The sequence below is a fragment of the Pogoniulus pusillus genome, chromosome 34 (assembly GCF_015220805.1).
Source record: "Pogoniulus pusillus isolate bPogPus1 chromosome 34, bPogPus1.pri, whole genome shotgun sequence".
NCBI lineage: Eukaryota > Metazoa > Chordata > Aves > Piciformes > Lybiidae > Pogoniulus > Pogoniulus pusillus.
Genome location: NC_087297.1, coordinates 10,953,651 through 10,970,188, shown reverse-complemented (window position 1 = coordinate 10,970,188; position 16,538 = coordinate 10,953,651). Strand labels below are relative to the sequence as shown.

The window sequence follows — 16,538 nt, the reverse complement described above, 5'->3', positions numbered from 1 at the left end:
CAAGCTGATGATGAGTTCTTTAAAGGAAGAGAGGAGCAGTGGAATGTGCTCCTAGCTGTCATCACCGTGTCCACTGCCCTCAAAAAGATTAAACTGTTTGTTTGTTTGTTATTCTGCTTAGCAGGGTTTCTGCTTTCCCTCTATTCCTGCCTGCTAATGACTTGTTGCCTATCTTTTATTTATTTCAAGTTGGTGCAGTTTTCCTCGGCAGTGGTTTTCATTTTGATCTCTTAAGAAACACAGAGCATAAAACTACCAAGTTGTCAGTGCCTCTGAAAGCAACCTTCTCAAGGTCAACTGTCATTTTAATACTTCAAACCACCTTGCTGGTTGGCCAGGCCCTTTTATTTTTGCACATGTTTAGATTTCTTCATCATGCAGTCTCTTGCTGTTTAGCATTTTGAAATCTTTTGATTTCTAGGAAATGTTCAGTTTGGGTTTTGTCACAGAATCAGTTTGGTTGGAAAAGACCTTTAAGGTCATCGAGTCCAACCATTCTTTAACTCTACCAAGTTTTGATTTATCCTCTCCTGAATGTTTCATCACTGCTTTTGATTTGAATGTACCCTTTTCCTGTAGCAAATTGCTTTGCTGCTCTACTTTCATGATTTTCAGTCACTTATTACTCATCGGTTGCAAAAGAAAAATGTTTATGTTCTTCTTTCTGCACTGCTTGGTCTGATGGTGCTTTGTGACACTGGAGCACTAGGAGACAGAGGGATATTTGTGTGCTGGCAAGTAGCTTGCAGATAAAACACCAGCAGATTGTGGCCAAGGATATACCTGCAAAATATGGTAGTCTTCTGACTGCTTGAAAGCCTCAGTGGATACTTGCATGCTGTTCTTAGCATGTTCCTTGAGATGAACCATCAAAAAACTGCCAGCAGAGTTTCAGGTCCTGGGTCTTGCTGCCCTGTGTTGTGTACCACAGCAGCTCCCTGGGCTTGGACTTCTCCCCTCCAGGAAAGAGTTGTGACGTGGTGCAGGTTGTGTTGAGCTGCTTTCCTTTTTTCTGCACCCTGCTGTTTGCTTAGAGCACCTTTTGCACAACTGGAAGAATTCTTTAAAGTGCAGCAGCTGTCCAGAGAGGGTATTTGTGTGAATTTGGGCTTTGACATCTTTCTTTGTGCCCCTCAGAATTACACCCAACATTTTTTAGCCACAAATTTGTGCTGTTCCGCTGAACTGAAGAAGGAAGTATCTTTTCAACAGTTCTGAGGAGGAAAGCTCTTAACTTACCTCCAGCCAAAAATGCAGTTTTTTCTGTAATAAATTTGATTTCCACTTGGCCAAGGAGAAACAGCCCAGCAAGGTCAGCCAGAACTGCCTTGTGTTTGTGTGAGATTACTCCTCGTAAGCAGGCGTGGTTTGAAAACAGAATAGGAGAGATCTTTACCTGCAGTAGTCCTCCTCCTCCTGCTCCCTCATGCCATTCTGTTCTTAGGATGGGATCTTTACCTGCTGCAGTCCTTCTGCTCCCTCATGCCATTCTGTTCTTAGGATGGGATCTCTACCTGCTGCAGTCCTTCTGCTCCCTCATGCCATTCTGTTCTTAGGATGGGATCTCTACCTGCTGCAGTCTTTCTGCTCCCTCATGCCATTCTGTTCTTAGGATGGGATCTTTACCTGCTGCAGTCCTTCTGCTCCCTCATGCCATTCTGTTCTTAGGATGGGATCTTTACCTGCTGCAGTCCTTCTGCTCCCTCATGCCATTCTGTTCTTAGGATGGGATCTTTACCTGCTGCAGTCCTTCTGCTCCCTCATGCCATTCTGTTCTTAGGATAGGCACTTGCAGTGTGTACTTCTCCAGGCTGTTAGGCAGTCATGGATCTTTTGAAGCAAGCTGAGGTGCTGTTTGTGATTCTATTTCTGCCTTTCTGGTGAGAGTTTCACAGCGTTACTGCAGTGGCATGTGCCACCTGCCCAATATGCCTTCCTCTGACAGGAAGATCTACTACCAAGAGTTAGAAATGGTTTGGGGGAAGTTGGTTGCTTCTTTTCACAAGGCTCAGCCTGTGCTCTCTGACAATATTTCACAGGGCTGAGTTGCAGTCTCACCACTTTCCTTGCGTGGGGCAGACCTGGCAAGTTGGCTGGAAGTTGTAAGTTGATCAGAAGTGACTCCTCAGCTCTTCAGTTTCAGATGTGATCTTGGTATTTGATTCTCTTAAGGAGTGACAAGCTTCCCAGTGATGAATTTCGGTGGCTGCCTTTGGAAGGGGAGAAATCTCGGGGCTGGTATCCTCTGAGAAAACAAACTTTGTGGGGCAAGCTGAAAAGTAAAGCATGGGAAGCATCAGAGCCTAGATAACTGAAGCACTCTTCTCCAGTAACTATAGATACTGTGGGCTTTCACAGGAGAGCAGTGGACAGGAAGAATGTTTGTTTCTAAGGACTGATGACCGAGTAAGAACAAATAGAAGCAAAGGAGGCTTTCCGAGTTGTGTTGCTTTGTTCATGTCTTTAAAAAAAGTAGCATCCATTTTTAGGATTCAGTGTACTAGAGGCTGAAAAGGAAAACACAGCAGGCATCTGTCCTTCCCTGACAGGCTCACAGTGTTCCTTGAAGGAGAAGAACTGAGGCATGTGGGAAGGAAAGGAGAAAGAGCAGTTGAAAGTACTTGTGGTTGCCTGTATGTGCCCTGTTTAATTTTGTGTGTTAATTTAACAGCAGTGGCTGACCCTACTGTTCTTAAGTAAAACAGTGAATTCAGCTGTCCCTCATTTACACAAAGCCAAGTTATGTTCCTTGCTGTCATTGCCGTGGGCACTCCTATGCTATCCTGCTTCTCAGGCCCTAGATCACCCAGTGTGATGCCAGTTCTCAGAGCTCTCTGTATCCCACAGATGGGAGCTCCTAAGCCAGTTTGCTGGCTGGAAACCTACACACGGATCTTGACAATGGAACATACTTGTACAGAGTTCTGGTATGCTCTCCAGCATGTCTGCTGTTGTGCCTTGGGCTCTGGATCCTGGGAGAGTCACAGAATTAACCAGGTTGGAAGAGACCTCGAGGATCATCGAGTCCAACCTGTCACCTAACCCTACAGCCACAATCCTTACCCTCATGAAACACCTACTTGCACGTGTGTTGTTTCTGACTCATGATGGAGAGGTGCTACCTGCCCAGCCTGCACCGTGGGGCTTGTGCTGTGAGCAGCTTGTGGTGCACTGCAGGCTCTCCTGCTTTGCTCCTGGTGCAGAATGAGAAGACAGCCAATAGCTCCTGTGGGTTTGCTGAGGGTTGTTGAGGGCTTTTTCTAAGAATCAAGTTTCTTGGCTTTTTTTGGGAGAACCTGTTCTGAGCATATTAGGCTGAGTTTTTCAAAGCTGTTGTCTTCAGTAGCTGCTTGAGGTGCAGGTTCCACTGCAGTGGCAGGCACTGAGGATTACTGCACATCTCTTCTTGTAGCATCATGTCAAGGACCTGGGAAATTAATGACTTCTATAATATTCAATTTAAATGACACCAAGACCTCTAGTAGAATCTGAGTCCTCTAGGACAGTGCTCAGTTAACTGACTCAAAAGGTTGCTTTCTGAATGGCTAATGGACTTGTGGAGTAAGTGATAAAGAAACTGGCCAAATTCAAGTGGAGTTCAGAGGCATGACAGCTCTGCCTCTATCCTTGTCTAATTTCAGGTCTCCATCCCAATGGACAGGGGTTCAGAACTCTAGGGTAAGGAAATGTAGGAAAAGTCTATGGGAATCTTTTGAGACAGACAAAACTGTTTTTCCATTAACTTGTTTCTTTTTATTTTTAAGTGGCACTACTGTTTTGGATGAATAAAAAGTGAAGAAATAAAACACTCAAGCAGACGCAGATTGTAAAATCTCAGCCCAAACAATGGCAGATTGGCCAAGTCCTAAGTTGTCTTACTTAGAGAAGTTTGTCTTCTAATGGCAAGTGTTTGGCAGCCTGGTGAAATGTGACCCTGCTCATTCTGCCAATAGTAAGATGTGCTGGATTGGAGTTACCACTTGTCCCTGCTGACAGCAGTGTCAGCTCTCCTGTGAACTCGCAGAGGAATTGTCCTGCTTTCAGCCCAAGACCTGTGAGACAACTCTTATCACAGGTCTCACCAGCCCAGCCGAGGCCTGAGATGACAACTACTACTTTTAATCAACATGATAAATGCTGAACAGATACTGAGTTTGCATTTGATTTAGTAAGAGTAATGACCCTGTGTGCGTATCGAAGCCTGGGGTTCTGTTTCTGGCAGCAGCAGACCCAAAGGTGTGTGGAAAGGCAGAGCAGCAGGACAGGCATAGGAATGGCTTTCCAGGTTTCAGTGATTCACTTGTCCAAGGCTTGCTGAGCTGGCCTGTCGTGATGGGTTTGTATTTACTAACCTTTACTGGCCTCTTTCCATAACCTTTTCCTGTGACCTCGAGCATTTGTAAACTCTGAAGTGTCTAAACAGACTGTTGCAAGGAGTTCCAGGGCAGAAATGTTTGAAGAACAGATAAAGCTCCTTCTTGAGCCTGCATCCTCCTCATTTCGTTTCCCTTCTCCAGCTCTTATATTGGCAGGAACCACCAAAATGTTCAGTTTCATCTCTCAGTCTCCAGGCAAGTCAGTCTGGGTACACACCTGAACAGTCTTCAGTTGCATCTCCCTTGTCTACATGTTTATTGATTTCTTCAGAGGACTCTGATTGCTTCATGCAGCTTGATTTTCCTCTTCCAAGATGTGTTGCCTTTTTACTAGTATGTTGTATTTGTTCATGTGTCCTCTACTACCTAACATTGTTAGAGAAGTTTAGACTGACTTGCTTGATGTAGAGGTCAACCTACTGCGGGACTGGAGTGAACATTGGGAGTTAACTGGTGGGAAAGACATAAACCAGGCAGGATTTGGTGTTTGTTTGGATTTGATGCTGTTCTGAGACTCTGCCACTCATCACTTGGCATCTTTGCTTCCCTTTAAGTTAGACAGTAGCACTGCAGTACAAAAGGAAAGGTTATAAAGTCTTGTAGATAGCTTTCAGAAGCCCCTGTGTCAGTCTCTGTGGTTGTAGATCATCTCTGGTGCACAGAACTGTAAACTTCTACCCTATTTCCACTGTAATGGAGTTGAAATAGTGGCCCACTGTTTCTCTTTTGTGAATTTAGGTGTTTGGCAGATTTAGGCCTGACCAAGTTATTCAAGGAAGTCTGTGCACCACCAGTAATATGAATGTACTCTTTTAGTACTAGATGAGAGCATCTCATAGGACTGTGATAGTCCATTAGTCTCTTATGCTCAGTCTGTTCTACCAGTTGATTCCCCTCTCCATCTTCTTGGACTTTGGGTCTGCAAGACCAAATTCCCTTCTTTGGCAGGGTGCTGAAATTGCTGCTGCAGCAAACTCTGAATGTCTGTTCAATCTGGTTAGAGCCAAGAGGCCACAGGAAATCTGTGGATGCAGTTTTTGGGTGGTTTTCAGGTTGGGCTAGAACTGCAGCAAACCCAACCTGCTCATCCCTGTGTCTGAGAAGGCTCTCCCCTTCCTCCTCTTATGGCAGCGCTAAGCAACTCCAAAGCCTTAGACTGGGCAGCACTGTCCTGTGCTTGTCCTGTAGGGCTAAATTAACCATTTTAGCTCTCTAGGTTCATTTGACTGTTTCAGCTGTCTGACCTGGTATGATGTGTAGTCAAACAAGCACACTTCAGTGTGAAAGGGAAAGGGGAAGAAGCACTGTGTCTTAGAATCATAGAATCATAGACACGGTTGAAATAACCAGGCTGTGGGCAAGATGGCAGATTGCTGTCCTGGGAGCTGGACAGATGTGTCCACCTCCAGTCCCAAAGTGCTGGCTGGCATGCTGTGCCAGAGCTGGTACCCCTGCCTCCCAGCTGCTTGTGGGCACTGCCTTAGCCGCACAGCCTGGCCTCCAGGGAGGAGGTTGCTTGTGTCTGGCCAGCTCAGGGTGCAGGCTGGGCATGATTGTCTCTGTCTGTGGTCGACTCAGTAAACAAGGTGCCTGCTTAGGTGGAGTGAGCTAATTCTGGAGATAGCTGCTTTGCTTTTGGGATTGAGTCCAGAGATCAGAAAGTAACTGCTGAAGCTGCTTGCCAAGGCAGCTATCAGATCTGATGAGGGATCAGGCCTTGAGGTTAACTGGCAGCAATTATCTGTACCATAGCTATTTCCACGCTGAGTGATTCTTCTTTGTTTTGTTTGGTGTCAGTTTGGGTTGGTAGTAATTTTTTTAAACAAAAAGAGTAATGTCTTACAGCTCTGGCTTCCGTGGCCCTGAAATTCAAAGGAAGTGTCAGCCCTCCTCTTTGCCAGTACAACCTTTTGGGTACAATCCCTGAAGTTGTGGTGACAACTGTGGCAACAACGAGACTGAAGTAGAGATTTCTCACGTGTTCTCATGTTCCCATGGGATACAGGCTCTGAAAGTGCCCCTCTGCTTTGGTAAGGGAACAGGTGACTGCAGAAAAGGGTGTACCTGTTTTGATAGCCTTACCTCATTTCTCTTAGCCATTCCTTTGCTAACCCTAACTCCTTCTGACTGTTTTGTGCCCAGCCCTTTAGCAGATGTTCCCTCCCAGCACTACTTGTGGTGGCAGTTTGTGTGGCTAGGAGAGAGTGGTGTGTCTGGGGAGAGGGATGGAAGATTATCATCATACAGGTCAGAAACAAGTGTATTGTGTGTGGGCACAATGGGCTGCCTGGGGAGGTGGTGGAGTCGCCGTCCCTGGGGCTGTTCAAAGCAAGGTTGGATGTGGCACTTGGTGCTATGGTCTAGCCTTGAGCTCTGTGGTAAAGGGTTGGACTTGATGATCTGTGAGGTCTCTTCCAACCCTGATGATACTGTGATACTGTGGCAGTAATACAGAAGAGCAATTGAGGAAGATGAGCTTCCAGCCTTCTCTGCAGGAGAAGGGGCTGCACATCTTCACTCCAGCAGGCTTCTGTGCTGGGATGGGAGGCAGGAAGGAAATGTACAGCCAAGATTCTTAGTGCTGGAAAGCTTGGGTGGATGCTGTGCTGTCAAACCATAGCACGCAGCCTCAGCTGCTCCTGAATCTGTGCTTCGTGTCCCCAGGTACTTCTTTTCCCTTGCGGACTGCTCATTTGCGCAGTTACAGACACTGATGGCACAGGCATGAGCCTCCAGCTCTCCCTTGGGTGAGCAGGGCAACTGTAGTTTGAAATCTGCAGTCATATCTATTAGAAGTAAACAAAAAGGGGGGAAAAAGAATCCTGCTAAACGAGCAACGTAGACCACACCAGATCTGCTTCAGATAAGCTTGCCCATTATTGTGTGCAATTAGACCAAGTGTTTTAAAGGATTAGGAGATACTATAAGAGATTGGTTAGTGTTAGGAAGTGCCAGTGAGAGTTTTTTTTCTTCTGGAGTCCAAATGCAAAGATCTCTTATTAAAATTTATCCAGTTGTTTAGCTGTTCTTAACAGAAGGTTCATAGGTCACAGAAACAAGTGTGGTGTGAAACCTAATTTTATTTATTCCAAGCCACCAGTCACCTGCTTTTGGAGAGAGCTTAGTGATGTTCCCTCTGGTTAGAAAGGAGTGCATTTAGTTATCTACTGCTTTGTGCTGTCAAAGTGTGCCCCTGTTTGTTTACATTCGTGTGTGTTCTAAACTGTTTTGATTTTGGTTTGTTACTGTTATTTTTAGCTGCAGAAGCCCTACCAGGCTCGCAAGGATCTTGTTACTTTTGCTTTCTAGACACCTTCCCTAAGAAAAGGTGACCACAGCGAGGCTGTGAATAATCCTCGGTGTATTTAAATCAGGTGGAGGGCAAACGTTGCCTTGCAGTCTGCTGACACTGCTGCTTTGCCTCTGCTGTGCTTCATTTCACTTTTCAGGCTCCCTTCTCTTCCCCACAGGGTTGTCCTTTGGAGGGAGGGGGGATTTACTACCAACTCATCAGCTGCCAGATAAAGAAAGGGCAAGTTGAAGACTTTGCTTTCTTATAATTTTTAAGAGAGCCCTGTTGTTCTGAACCCACCTGAAATTTGGCTCTTCATCCTCTCTTTTTTCCTACTGAATCTCAAAATTAATCTCCTCCCCTATCGCCAAACCTCTTCACCTTCATCCTCATCGCTCCTCCCTCCCTGATCTTTGTGTTTAGAGGAAGCCAGGAGGTGTGGTTAGTCACTCAGTTATTACTTACACTGGGAAACTTCATCCTGTCCAACAAGTATGCTATTCGTAGCCTTGAGGGATATATCTAAAGGGCACAGAGTTTCCACTCAAAATGTAAGTAGATTAGATTATGTATACATATTTGTTGTGACTTGGCAGGTGTCCCAGTGCCCGAGGTCTTAAAACATCCACTTTGCTGTACTCCATGCAGGCTCCACAAAAGATGCTCTGGAGAAATGGGAGGCTGCTGTTTTGGTTGGGTTTTTTTTTTTTTAAGAGAGCCTTGTTGTTCCAAATCCACCTAAAATTTGTCTCTTCCTCCTCTGTTTTCTCCTGTTTAATCTCAAAATGAGTCTCCTCCCCTATCACCAGAGCTCTTCACCTTCATTCTCATCACTCCTCTCTCCCTGATCTTGTGCGTTTGGAGGAGTGCACAGAAGTGTTTGGCTCTCTAGATCTGATACAACACAGGAATTCTGACTACTGCTCTGTCTAGTCCTGTATTTCATCTTGATATTAGCTGCTATCAGATGCTTCCAGAGGTGCTGTAACCATAGGATACAGAGGAGGAGATCCTCTCTTACTTGACTCTCTGCTGGTTTGGGTTTTGTCCTGAAGGATTGATGTTATTTAATTCTGGAGCCCTTTGGCACCGTCCCTGGAGGTCTTCAAGAAAAGACTGGATGAGGCACTTAGTGCTATGGTCTAGTTGATTGGTTAGGGCTGGGGGATAGGTTGGACTGGATGATCTTGGAGGTCTCTTCCAGCCTGGTTGATTCTATGATTCTATAATTCTGGATCAGAGGTGTCCCTGCCCACGGCAGGGGGGTTGGAGTGGATGATCTCTGAGATCCCTTCCAACCTAAGCCATTCCATGACTCTCTGACAGTTACCTGTGTGATCCTTGTGTGTCTGACTGTGTCCTGACTTCTGGCAGTGAAGCCCACAGGCTAATTCCTCGCTCTTAAAAACTAGAGTATTGGTGTTTGTTAGTTTAAAAATGGCTATTCTGTGGTTTCATTGAATGCCTCTCGTTGTTGTTAGAGCAGGTTAAACCATCTGAGCAAGTTGCTCTGCTGCTGATTATTTTAATAGCTTTATCTTGTTGTCTTGTTAATAAAACCCTAGGAAAACACAGCCCCAAACTTAAGGTGCTGCAGACATGCAGGAGGGAGCCACGAAATTAAACCAGCTGTGTTTTCTGAGATTTTGTTTGGTGTGGCACTTTTCCTTATAAGGTCCAATGACCAATTGTTTTGCTTATTTAGAAGGAAAAAATTCCATGAGAACTGTTCCTGAGAGTGACTAACTTGGCATTAGGGATCTGTCACTCTTACAGCATTCGATGCAACACTGAAGTTAATTAAGACAGCTGAACCATCCTGTTGCCACTCACTACTTCAGCCCCTCATCTGTGGCCCTTCTAGTACCTTTCCTTGTCAATTGCTAATGGTGTCTGTCAGAAAATGCTGTCTTCTTAACATCCAGCCCTCTGTAAGTAAATATCAACCTGTGTATCTGATGGAAAGACTCCAGCATTTGATCTGTGGTGATCTGAAGGCTTCAGCTGAAGGCGTTCCTCAGCTTTGTCATGAGAGCAGCAAAAGCTTTGAAGGGAGGAGCGTGGGGCTGCGACTGATGGGTGGTGGAGGATCTGCAAGAGCTGCACGTTGGTCAGGTTGCAAGAGAAGAACGTGCTTGACAGAGGTGGGCCAGGGGCAGTCACCTGGCTTGGTTCTTTAAGCGTGGATTGGAAGTTGATAGCTGATAAGCAGGAGTTGTGATGTTCTTTGACTCAAAATTGCAGAGGGGTATGTGGGAGAGATGGGACCAGGTCTTAGATCTGAAATCTATCTCCACCTGACCTGTTCTTTTGGCATCTCAGTGGCTTAGAGGAGATACATTTGAAAACAATCACTACTGCTACTCAAACCCATTTGTGTTAGCTGTTAGTCTCCTAAAGGCAAAGGAGGAGGAATAACGTGGGGATTTTTTTGACCTTCTTCCTGTATGTTGGGGGGAAAAAAAAGAAAGAAAGAAAGAAGAAACAGAAACTGCATGCAAAATGTACTGCTTTTTTTCTTTTTTTACTTCTCTTTTGCTTTTTCTGGGTATGGAAACATAAGATTCGCTCAAGCAGATAATAGGTAGAATTGTTCCTTTGTGAACCTTAAAATGGAGGTAGTGAGAAAGAATGTCTAGGCTGTTGATCACTGGGAAATAATTAACAAAACCATTTTACTGTGGCTTAGTCGACAGGAGGATGGTACCCTGAGCTCACTCTTCCAGCATCGTGTGTCTGTGCTGGACTTTCTGTCAGAAGGGACTACTTGCTGTGCACTAAATGCTTGTGGCAGTGAGGTGGCTTCCTCTTGGAAAGTCTCTTTGGGTTAGTGGCTTGTGATGTGCTGGAGTTTGTGTTTGTTCCCACCTGGCTCAGGACGCGTGTCCTCATGTCCTCTTTTACTCCAGAAGCATCTTGACTGGAGGTGAATGCTCTGTATGTGTTGGCAGGTAGCCAGGAGCATCGCTGCTTGTGGTGGGAGGGTTGTAAGCAAGTTGATTGTGACAATTGATTAGTCCTAGAGAGTCTGCCAGGGCTCTGATGGCCTCCAGTTCAGGTATGTCTGGCCCTACTCAGAGAGCAATCGTTGCAGGATGGACAGATACAGGTCACTGCCCACATAAAGGAAAGCGAGAGAGCACACCTGGACCTGGCCTCGGGGATGAATCAGCACAAAGGACCACAAGGGACGTAGCAGAAGACAAAGAAACACAACAAGACTGTTGATCAGTGCCCTCATACGTGGCCTGGGCCGTGGTTTGGCGAATGACTTTGCCTCGGAATCCAGGAGCCGTTTGGTTTTCCGCCCCGGATAGTGCACAGTGCCACAGCAGAGGCGAGCGGCTCAAAACCCAGCAGCTAAAGGTCAGTAGCCTCACCTATGCTAGAGTGTCCAGCTGGGCTTGGGCCTGCTGCAAGCACTGTGACTCATCAGACGTGAACAGTCCCCAAGAAACGGCTACGGGATCCCGCAGAGGCTGGAGGAGGAAACCGATCCAGTAAGTATTGCATGCCCGTTGCACAATAACTTCGCAGGAGGCTTTACACTCCTCCCTCTGCAGAGGAGCAATCTTGCCCAGGTAGCAGCCTTCTCCTTGCCATCTAGCTTGGCTCTCCTCAAACCTAGGTCAGATTATTCGTTGATTCGTTTGCTGTGGGCTCCTCGTCCACACAGATGCACTGTCACTCACTGACCACCTCCAAACCTCTGCACTCCAGCTGCTGTCCCCACATCCCTTTGTTTCTCTGAGCCTCTTTCTAAAGGGTGCCAACCTTTACTCTTGGCATCTCCTACCCTACCATCTTGCATGTCAAATCCAGCAAGTTCAGTCTTCACTCAGCTACCCTTGTCTAGTTAGCAATTATGGTGTACTGAAGGACCTCTCAGAAGCTTGGCTGTATCAGCTCTCTTGTACCTCTCTGTCTTCTTCACCTCGTTCTCTCTGCTCTCTACCATCTATGTAAAAGATGCATCCCATGAGGAATGGCATCAAGTCCACTGTCCAAGTCTTTGAAGCTCTGTCCCATAGCTACCTTACTCTATGTGGGAAACCTGAAGATCTCTGGAAGCAGAGGTGACCCTGCTCTTGGTGCTGATACCACAACAGAGCATGCTGCCTGCTCCCTGTCTGCCCTAGGGAGCCCTGAGCCTGTGGGGAAGGCATGAAGCAGCCCAGCCCAGCTAGACAAGCCAGGAGCTGGGGCCATGGAGGGGCTCATCCCCACGCTCCCCAGAGCTCAGCTCCTTGTGTGGCTACTGCAGAGGGTTTGAAGGCTGGAGGGAGCTGAGCATTAAGGGGGTGCAGAGGATGGGTGGTGTGACATGGAACTCTCTTCCTGCTGCTGCCTATGTCCTGCCCATGCCACCTGTCCTTCAATCTGGGTTGCCTTTCTCCCAGCCACTGTCACCTGTCACCCCTCTGCTGCTGGCCCGGGGCTTGCTGGTTTCTCCAGTACCTGTCTCCACAGAGCTCTTGCTCACCCTGTCTGACGCTTCTATGTTTGATCTCTTGCTCCCCTCCCTGCAGTGGCATCCTCTCCTCACTCTCACTTTAAAGCTTTAACGACGCACTTCTTCGCTGTGCCAAGTGCCAAACGCGAGCTGCACTCTTCTGCCTCCTCTCTCAGCTGTTTTGATCCCTGGATTGCTCCTGGCTGATCACAGCCTTCTCCAGCTTTGGTTATGCTGCCCCCCTGCTCCAGACCTCAGTCATGCTCCGAGTGTTTGTAAATCCTGCTGCAGCCTCAGCCCCGACGCTGCGCTGTCACCCAGCCCCGGCAGGCTGCTCAGGCTTTGCTCGGGGGGAGGTACACCAGCAGCTTGGAGCTGAGGCTTTTCTGTAGCCTTGTGACTATCTAACAACCTTCTGAGCTTTGCAGTCTGCGTTACAGCAGTTCGAACGAGCCAAAAAAAGAGTGGGGGAAAAAAGTGTAGGGGAGGGAAGTTTAACATCAATATTGCAAGTAAAGAAAGCGATGTGGTTTGGGGGTGGGTTTTACTTTTCCCTTCTCTTTTGTGTGTCTTTTGGGTCGGTTTGTTTGTTTTTCTTCGGTTTGCTGTTTTGGATTTTTGGTCGGTTGGGTTTTTCTGTTGGTGGTGGTTTGGGTTCGTTTTTCTGTTTTGTTGTGGGTTTGAGTTTTTTTTTTTGTGTGTATGTCTGTGATTTTGAGGGGTTTGGTTGGTTTGGGGTGGGAGTTGTTTGGGGTTTGGGGTTTTTTTTCCTTGATGGAAATGCCCCTCTAGCGCTCCTGGGTGTGAAGCCTGTTGGTAGGCAGCCTTGCAGTGTGTTGTCTTTATAAATGAGGCCCTTAAATCTCCCAGGCATTTGCCCAGGGAGTGATACCCTTCAGCCTAAGGACAGTGAGTTGCACATGTGTGCAGTTCCAAATGCCATGCCTACTGTTGTTTTTTGTGTTTGGGTGTTTTTTTCCCCCCTTTAAAAACCAACAAAAGCAGAGCCCTTTTTACTCAAATGCCTCTCCAGCAGTGTCTGACCATTTCAAGTTCTGAAACAATAGCAACCAACTTACCCCATTACGCACGTCCCAGAAAAACCTACCACAGCATATGGAGTATGTGGAAGTAATTTGGAAGGCATCTTGCACTGTTGAAGGGAACACGGTGAAAAGAAAAGTGTAGGGGGTGGGGGGAGGTGGAAATCAACTGTGACCACGAGGGAAGAAGCTAGTTAGCGCTAAAATAGAGTTTGCAATGAGTGGGGTGAGTAGTAACGTCTTTATTTCTTTCTGATTTCTCTTAGCACATAAAAAAGCTGCAGCCCATATGAAGAAGGGAGATTTATTAGCTAAAAGATAGCCGTCAGATTTCAGAAGATAAACGAAAGGTGGATCTGAACCTTGAAATTGTCAGCTCAGCTCAGCAGGAGGTTGCAAAGGCAGAGTGGTGAAAGGAGGGTTTCCTGCAGAACTGCCAGAAGATTGCAATGGATTATGCGATTCTGGAAGGGGACAAGAAACAGGCAATGCAAAGGTGCTGAACATAAACAGTTGTAAACAAAACACTGCTCAAGCACTTTACCTCCAACACCCTGCAAAACCTAGAAGATGTTCTGTACTAAGACCACTGTGTCAGTTGAGCTAATTAGAGATGTTTCCTGGCAGGGCTCAGGATCTGGTGTACAGCTAGAGGATCGCTCCCTGCCTGACCTGCTCTGGTTTTTCAGGTCATCCTTTTTCACTGAGAAAGCACCAGCAGCTAAATCAGTAAACCAATACATTTTTCTAAGGACCTGTCTGGAAAATGACTGTAAAACTCCTCTCTTCACAGCTTTATAAAATAAAATGGAGCTAAACCACACCTTTTTGGTTGCACATTTTTTTTTTGCTGACCTACAGCTGCTTTCCAACTCTGTGAAAGGAGCTCAAGCATCTTGCTGGAGAGTGTTTTAGATGAGTACGTTCTCCAGCACTCACAAAATCATCTCTGTTTCGTGTGTCCATCTGCCCTCCAGGATGGTTTTTTTTTTCCTGTAATGTGCATCCTATACAGTCATAAGACTATTTTTATTCCATCTTTTTTGTCACAGTCTTTCTTCCACCTTTCTGGAAGCCTGCCCCATTGGCAGTCTGCAGCTGCTCGAGGCAAAGCCTTACGTGTGTTTTTATCCCATCACTTAATGTAGGCTTGGAAATCAGGGCAGCAGAATCTATTAAGTTGCTTTAATAAAAGGAGGAGAGCTCTTAAAGGTTCTGGTTTCTTGGACTGTGGAGAACGTAAATTACCTTTCAGGGCACAAGTCCTTCGTCATCGACCAGCTGTTATTAGTGCTGGTGAATGCTTGCTGTGATAAACCCTGTCCAGCAGGACCGTGAAGGGATATGCCATTGTGTGTCTGGGAGGTGGAGCTGGGGTAGAGCAGGGCAACAGGTATGCGTGTCAGAACCTGCTGCTATGCCAGCAGGGAACCCGATCCCTTCATGGCTGTCCGTGACCTGCGCACTGAGGCGATGTGGAGAACCCTCCTCATCCCCCTGTGTGCCTTCCTGACTCGATTGCCCTGCCAATAACAAGGTGATTATCTTGTGATTTAATGATAAAGTTGTTTGGTGACTGTATCATTATGACATTTCATCACCCTGGCAGGACCTCCCAGATTGGTTTTCTGTTGGTGCAGCTCCAGGGCGGAATCTATGTGGACTTCTGGCAGGTTCTGCCTTTGCTGCCTGAAACTGAATCCAGTAGTTGCTGCCAGCTACCTGAATCCAAAACTTGTACTCCAGGTGACTGCAGATACTGCCTGGCTTCAGCTCCCTCTGCTGTGTTCAATCGTGTAGCTCTAAATCATGCATGACTGCTTTCAATCATTAGTCTGGCATCAAATCTCAGACTTCTTACAGCTTCAGACGTGCACCCCAAAGAGTGCTGCGTGCCAGGCTGAAGGGAGGCAGAACAAGGGCAGAGCCGTGTGCTTTCCTCATGGATGAGGAGGCTGTCAGAGCAGAAGGGGGTGCAAACAGGCTGTGGAGTCACTGCCCAAAGTAAGCTGCTTAGGTGTATGCAGACCACTGCATAGCCCAAGCTGGACATCAACGGTCAAGTGATGCATTTGGTGTCTCTACTGTGCAGGTTCTGCAAAGTTTGATGAGCAGTGCTTAGAAGAGGGATTTGCTTTGATGTTACCCCAAGTGTTGTGTGTCTTTAGTTATCCTTGCCTGAGGCTTCTGTGTTGTAGCACATGAGGTCAGTGATAGAACCATCCAGAGTCACAGCTGCAGCAGTAGTAGCAAAGGCCATTGAGACTGAACATGACACTTCTTAATGTAAAGTTGCAACAATCTATGGAGTGTTTCCTTCCCGGCAGTTCCCCTCTGCAGGGTGCCTTGCAAGATCAGTGGCTGCTCAGACATTGGGCACTCTTACTTGTTACCTTGTTTGGGGGGCTGAGATAAGAGGCAGAGGAGACAGGCTCAGCATTTCGGTTGGAATAGCTCCAAGAAATCATATCAAAAGACAAGGTTGCAAGAGCCCATGTCGCAGCTTTTGCCCCCAGGCAGTGAGGTTCAGGGCAGGACTGGGCTTCTGCTATGTTCTTTGGACTAATGTGTAGTTGCCACCCACACCTGGGGTGTGGTGAATGTGCTGGGGAGACTGTTCTTCCTCTCAGACATTTCCTCTCATTCACAAGTTGTCTTTTTGTCCCAGATGTGAGTTTCCCAACCATCTAATCCAACCTTTTGAGGGGTATCTGACTTCTGTGAAAGGTGTTGTCCTGTGGCAGTCACAGAATCCTAGCATGGTGGGAGTTGCCAGTGACCTCTGCAGGTCATCTAGTCCAATGCCCCTGCTAAATCAGTGTCACCCGCAGCAGGTTCCGTTGAGTTTGAAATCACTCTAGAGAAGGAGATCCCAGAACCTCTCTGAGCAGCCTGTTCTAGGGCTCCAGCGCCCTTGGAGCAAAGAATTTTTCCCTTATGTTTAAGTGAAACTTTCTATGCTTAGTTTGTGTTGCCACTTGTCTTATCACTAGGCACCACTGCATAGAGCCCAGCCCCATCCTCTTGCCTCCTGCCCTTTAGCTGTTGATCAGATCTCCTCTCAGGCTGCTCTTCTCCAGGCTGAACACCCCCAGGTCTGAGCCTTTCCTCCTCACAGCATCTTTGTAGCTTCTGCTGGACTCTGTGCAGTAGTTTCCTGTCTCTTGAGCAGCAGTCTCTGCAGCTTCTGTGTAATACTGCAGATTTTTTCAGCTACCACCACCTTGCCACCTCTGCTTGAGCTTCTGTTAGCTAGATAGCAGGCAGATACTGAGGTAGGGTAGAGGATTTCTGCAAGCCCCAGTGATGAGTCACAGGTTGGATTGTTGTGGTCCCATATTTTCGGACATACGCCCCATGCTTATTTTACAGAC

General features: G+C 46.9%; 1 protein-coding gene across 3 annotated transcripts in view; it reads left to right on the top strand.

Annotated features, from left to right (window-relative positions):
* The window catches only part of PLAG1 (PLAG1 zinc finger), a 45,572-nt gene that overhangs the window by 16,365 nt on the left and 12,669 nt on the right, over positions 1-16,538 (top strand). The window contains exons 2-3 of one of the 3 annotated variants that reach the window (XR_010308320.1): positions 10,763-11,168; positions 13,431-13,987. The exons of the other annotated variants lie outside the window; for them this stretch is intronic. The gene's annotated coding sequence lies outside the window, so the exon portion shown is untranslated. Of the gene's footprint in view, positions 1-10,762; positions 11,169-13,430; positions 13,988-16,538 lie in introns of those variants that run through there. 3 annotated transcript variants of the gene reach the window in all.